This window comes from Sesamum indicum, linkage group LG3 (assembly GCF_000512975.1).
Source record: "Sesamum indicum cultivar Zhongzhi No. 13 linkage group LG3, S_indicum_v1.0, whole genome shotgun sequence".
In the NCBI taxonomy this organism is placed as follows: Eukaryota; Viridiplantae; Streptophyta; class Magnoliopsida; order Lamiales; family Pedaliaceae; genus Sesamum; species Sesamum indicum.
Genome location: NC_026147.1, coordinates 24,682,347 through 24,688,346, shown reverse-complemented (window position 1 = coordinate 24,688,346; position 6,000 = coordinate 24,682,347).

The window sequence follows — 6,000 nt, the reverse complement described above, 5'->3', positions numbered from 1 at the left end:
CCCAACTATACATATGCTGAATATGCCGAGTGGGAAAGAAGTGGAGATGGCAGCAGATATTTAAAGATGTGGAGTGTGGTTAGTGAGTTATTTTGTGTCATGAAAAAATTATGGTAATTCAATTGCAATAAAAAATAGGGTAATTAACTATACAAAATTCTAATTTTCACTATAGGAATTACATAAACTTTTCTTATAGAAAGTTATAATTTTGTCTTCACATTTGAAATCATATTTTTATAGCTCTAATTTTTAAACTATAAACTTTATTCATTTATTTCTGCATGTTGATTTGTGGAGCTTAAAAAACACATTTTTAAGACTCTATTTCTCAAAGTACTATTAATTTATTTTCTCCATGTGAACTAAAAATAGTGGAACCTTAAGCAAGGAATATAAGTTGTTAGGAAAAATTTGTAATTCTTGTCTTGTAATATGGGGCTGACAATTTTGATTTTGCGGGAATTGATTTTTACAATTAAGTCATGTAACCCTTAAAAATTTGATAATTCATCTGAATTATAAAGATTATGTGCCAGACACATACATTTTTCTGGTAAAAAAAGAATTAAAATATGCTAAACTAAATTTCGAAAATTAATTCCTACATATCGATATTGCCATCTCCTCGGGAATTGCAATCTTCTTGAAAGAAACTTCTTAGTTGGTCACTACAAATAAATAGAAGATTAGTAACAAAAAGCAATCAAGTGACTATTTTATATTGTCACTAATTATATATATATATGTAATGACAAGAATATTTATTTTGTCCTAATAATAAATTTCATGATTTTAATAATTACTATTATTTTGCAAAAATTATTTTCAAAAAGAAATAATTAGTAACAAAAAAATATAATTAGTAACTCATATATAGTGTCGTCATGATTTTCTAGTGATTTATTCTTCCTAAACGTGCCCATGCTTAGTGATTTGGTCAACACGGATGAAGAAAAGAAAGACGTGATTTTCACAAGAGAAAAAAGGAATGATTTGCTGAATTTTGGAAAGGATGATGATTTGTTGAGATTTTATGAACCAATCATGTACTTAACCCCTCCTATGTCTAGATTCATAGGAGGCTTTTATTATAAATAGGGGGGTCTCTCTATTTGTCAAACACACTTTGAATTGAAGAGAACACTTTGAATTTGATAGTAATTTTATCTTCATACTCTTTCTTTATTGTTAATTTGTTGCATACGGTTAATGGAATTTTACATCTTAATGTGTTCTTCCATTAATATGTTCGGCTAAATTCATTATTTTTTTTGTTAAGGTTATGGTGATTGTTTGATTCGTAAATTGTTGTGAGATCTAATCTGCACTTTTTACACTTGTTAAATAAGTATTCATGTTATTTCTCTGTGCCTTTTGTTACAAACATTTGATTTATGAATAATTCGGCGAGTTGTTCATTATCAAGAAGGTTTGCTTAGCTAATTGAACTTTACAAATCCGTTTAATTGTTTGTTTAGTTCAATACTTAGTAGCAACTTAGCATAATTAATTATGTCAAAGTAGTTAGTTATGTTGTGGAGAATGCATGATCAAATTTAAACGAATTATCCTCGTAGGAATTTGTTAATTAGAATCAGACCTTTCTAATTCTTAATGTTGTTAAATAAAATCTTGTGGACGTTTTCAAAGTTGTATGTTAATTAGGGATCTAGCCAACAGTCGTACCTTGATTGACGAAAAGGTAAGAAAATGTGAGGTCATTTGGTCGTATCAATGACCATAACTGATTTATTTGTTTATACAAGTGTTATATTTGTATTGATGATCAACTCACAGAATCAAGCATGAATCTAACCTTAACCGAAAAAGTCCCCTCTCATATCTTCACCTCGTAATTTTAATTGTTTTCTAGTTCATTTTAGCTTTTTTCTTTAATTATTCCTCTCTAACATCAAATCTCCCCCCCAACTATTTTTTTTTTCTTTTAAAGAAATCGACTTAATACCGTCCATGTGGAATCGACTCTACTCCCACGTTTACAAAGTATTATAGTAATTATTTTTTATAATCTTGACACCCATCACAACAAATAATAGTTGTCAATAATATCAGAGAAAGGAGAAACATCCATCGGCCCTCACCCTCCTACTCAGGGCTTTTCGCTTCCAAAGAAGTCTAACTTGAATTTTGAACACTGTATCTATCCTGGCTGCCCCCCACCCCCCATTTTTTAACTCTATTTTGGATACTGATGACCATCTCTTTTGTACTAGAACAACAACCTCCCCTTTTCTACAAACTATTTATTTGGATTAAATGAAGAATGCTATTTTCTTGCTAAAAAACAAAAAATTGCTGTAATATAACACTATCTATAAATAGGATTTCTTAGTGTTAGAACCTGAAAAGGAGCAGAGGGGGATGGCTAGTTGGGGACAAACTTGGGGTCACTTTAAAACTTTTGTTAACTTGATCGAAAAAATTAAAAAGATGAAGGATGAAAATATTATTCAAAAAAATCAAAAGATAAAAACATCGAATAACCACCAAAATACATTTAAACCTCCTTTGCAAGAAATTCTTGAACAACTACTTTTGTTTCCATAAAACAACGTTGTCCAATGAATAGGATGCATGCAAACAATACACACGACATTCACAAGCAGAGTCAAAAAACAAAACCAACAATTTTTGCCCTCTTCCCCAACTTGCGGAATCATCTAAGCCCAAGTTTCCAGAAAAAGTCAGTTATTTTTACAATTTCAATTAAAATGGTATGCATATTAATCAATTAATTGTAGCTACAAGTCAGGAAAGCATTCAAGTATTACGTTGCTGATCAAATGGTTCTGAACATCTAACTCATCATTGTGTGGGACTAAACCCATGTTTGGGTATGCATATGATGATGTTCCCATGACTTGTGATTCAAAAAGCTTATCAAAGCTCTTCCATTCACTGTATAATTCATTACGAAACTTGCTCTTATCATCTTCATGATTGCCGGCTACACCACTGTTATTATTGGCTGCGAAACTTGTCGGGCTATCAAGTTTTGGAAGCTCTACCATCTGATCATGTTCATGATATGTGCTATGTCTAGACTCCAAACTCTGATTTATAAGATTCGTCTTCCCGATATCGAAATTATGTATTATGGTACTAGGACGCAGGGTGGTGCTGGGATATGGTGGAGGCCTGTAACCGCTGCTCTCTGAGCTCTCATACCAACTACTGTTATTCCAACACTCCAACCCTAATTGTTTATGACTTGGACTCGGCTTCTTGAATGCACGACAGACCACCCATCCTTCTTCCTGTTGCACCAAATATTAATTTGTCTAAGTTTATAACCATGCATGCATCATTCTATATACCAGACTCTTAGAATCCCATTCCATATATATATATATATGATGAAGGGAGATAACAAAAGACTAATATGCCCTTAGTATGAAGGATAGAGATAAAGGCACAAAAATAGGGATTAAACCTATTATTTACGTGGGCTAATCTTGAGGGTGGTTAAGCACAATCTTATACCCGCAAAAGGTGGGCCACGATAGCGAGAGGAGCGGTCGTGGAAGCGGGCATAAGGATCGTGCAGAGGACACGAAAGAGGATCAGTATAAAGAGGAGAAGGAAGAGAGAAAAAAGGGTTGGTCTAGTTTTCAATTTCACTTTTCATAATATTTAGAACTTATATTTTTTACTGGAGAGAATCCTCAGTACTGACTTGAGCGTCGGAGCATCTACGCCGGTATCTACTCCGGCTAGGTGAGGTTTGTTCTGTTGTCAGGTTATAAAGGATCCGTCGGAGCTGAAGGGGACGACATACAGCGCGACCCGCGATCTCAGTCGGATCATTTGGCGCCGTCTGTGGGAACGTCAGGTGACGGATTGGAACGCGTTTGAGAAATGGAGACTCCAGCAGAAGATCAAGCACCAGTTGTACATCTGTCACGGCAAGAAATGGATACCCCCATGACTGATCGGGAAGGAACTGTACAACTGACACGACGGGAACTACAACAAATGATGGAAGAAGCGGGGAGGAAGGCCTTGGTAGCATATGAGAGAAGAACGGCAACTCCTTTAGAAAGGGAAATAGCGGGAAAAAGGTTGTTTCAGGAAAGAGTCGAGGTGCAAGATAACGAGGGAATGAGTAGACCGGGGGCGAATAGGAAGGGCCCGCTGCCTTCTGATGTGGGGTCCAATAGCAGGGCTTTAAGTCGTCCTAGAGGGCCAGCCATATCTCGAGCTGAAGTAGATAATGTTAGTAAGCAGATAGCCCAGCTAGGAAAGCAAATCGATGAACTCAAGAAAAGGGGAGAAATAGTAGCCCACAATCGTAATTCGCCATTTGCTAACCGGATACTTATAGAAATGGTCAATCCGAGCTTTAGGATGCCCGACCTCCCAAAGTATGATGGAACTCGGGATCCACAAGAACATCTAGCTGCTTTCGATATGGTAATGAATTTGTATGGACAGTCAAGTTCCATAGTCGCCAAATTATTTGTTACCACGCTAACAGGAAAGGCCCAAGAATGGTTTACGAATTTGCCCCCAGGCAGCATAGATTCGTATGAGCAACTAGCACAAAAATTTGCATTCCACTTTGCGAGCAAGAGAAAACAAAAGAGATCAGCTACGCACTTATTTACTATTCGGCAGGAGGAAAATGAAAGTTTAAAAAGTTTTATGGGACGCTTTAATAACGAAACATTGGAGGTGCAGGACCTTAGGATAGATATGATGACTAGTATCCTTATCCACGGCTTGAAGAAAGGGGTTTTTGCATCTGCTTTAGCGAGGGATCCGCCGATAGATACGGAGCAGTTGATGGCAGTGGCACAAAAATACATCGATGAAGAGGAGATGAATGCTATGAAAGATGAGGAATGGAGAATTACATCAGAACGAGCCAGGGAGGGAAGATACAGCAGAGGTCGTGACAGACGACCTAAAAATGAGAAAGAAAAGGAGCCACCTTATCAGTCCAAGTATAGTAAGTACACTCCTTTAAACATGACCAGGGCAAAAGCTCTCATGATGGTAGAAAAAGATAATGTGTTGATCTGGCCGAAGCACACAAGGATTACTCCAGCTAAAAGATACTCGAACAAATACTGTCGTTTCCATCGGGAAAAAGGACATGATACAGAGGAGTGCTATCAGCTGAAGGACGAGATAGAGCGATTAGTCCGGCAAGGGTACTTCAGGAGACAAAACCTTCATACTTTCGGAGAGAGAAGACGTGATCGAAGAGGTAGGTCGAGAAGTAGGGAACGCCGACCGAATTGGGCAACTGAAAGAGAGGACCGAACATTGGGGGAAAACGCGCCTGTGAAAGGCATTATCCATACCATCGCGGGTGGATCAGAAGGATGGTCGAGGAGGGCTAGAAGGAAATTTGAAAGAGAAAGTAGGCTGGAACGACGCAAGCAAGGAGTAAATATGACAGATAATCCGGAGATCGTATTTGGAGATCGGGATGCGGGTACAAGGGTAGTGACAGACAATGATCCGATGGTAATAAGAATGGACATAGCAAATTTCACAGTACACAAGGTTTTAATAGACAATGGAAGTTCGGCAGACATAATTTTCAAAAGGGTGTTGGATAAGATGGGACTGGATAATGTACGATTGGAATCAGCAAACACACCATTGGTCGGGTTTGGAGGAGGTGAGGTCGCGTCACTGGGGACAGTGATTTTACCTGCATCCTTGGGGGAGGAGCCGAAGCGTAAAACGTTGATGGTAAAATTTTTAGTTGTTGATATGCCTTTTGCGTATAACGTTATTCTGGGGAGACCTGGACTTAATTCTTTCAGGGCTATCGTGTCAACGTATCACCTCAAGATGAAGTTCCCTACGCAATCTGGAATAGGAGAGGTCGTGTGCGACCAAATTGAGGCTAAAAGGTGCTACAATCTGTCTCTGGGAAAGAGCGAGAATAAAGAAAAGAGAAAATTCCAGGGAGTAAAGAAGGAAGAATGGCATGCATTGAAAGCAGGGCGGTTAGAACCC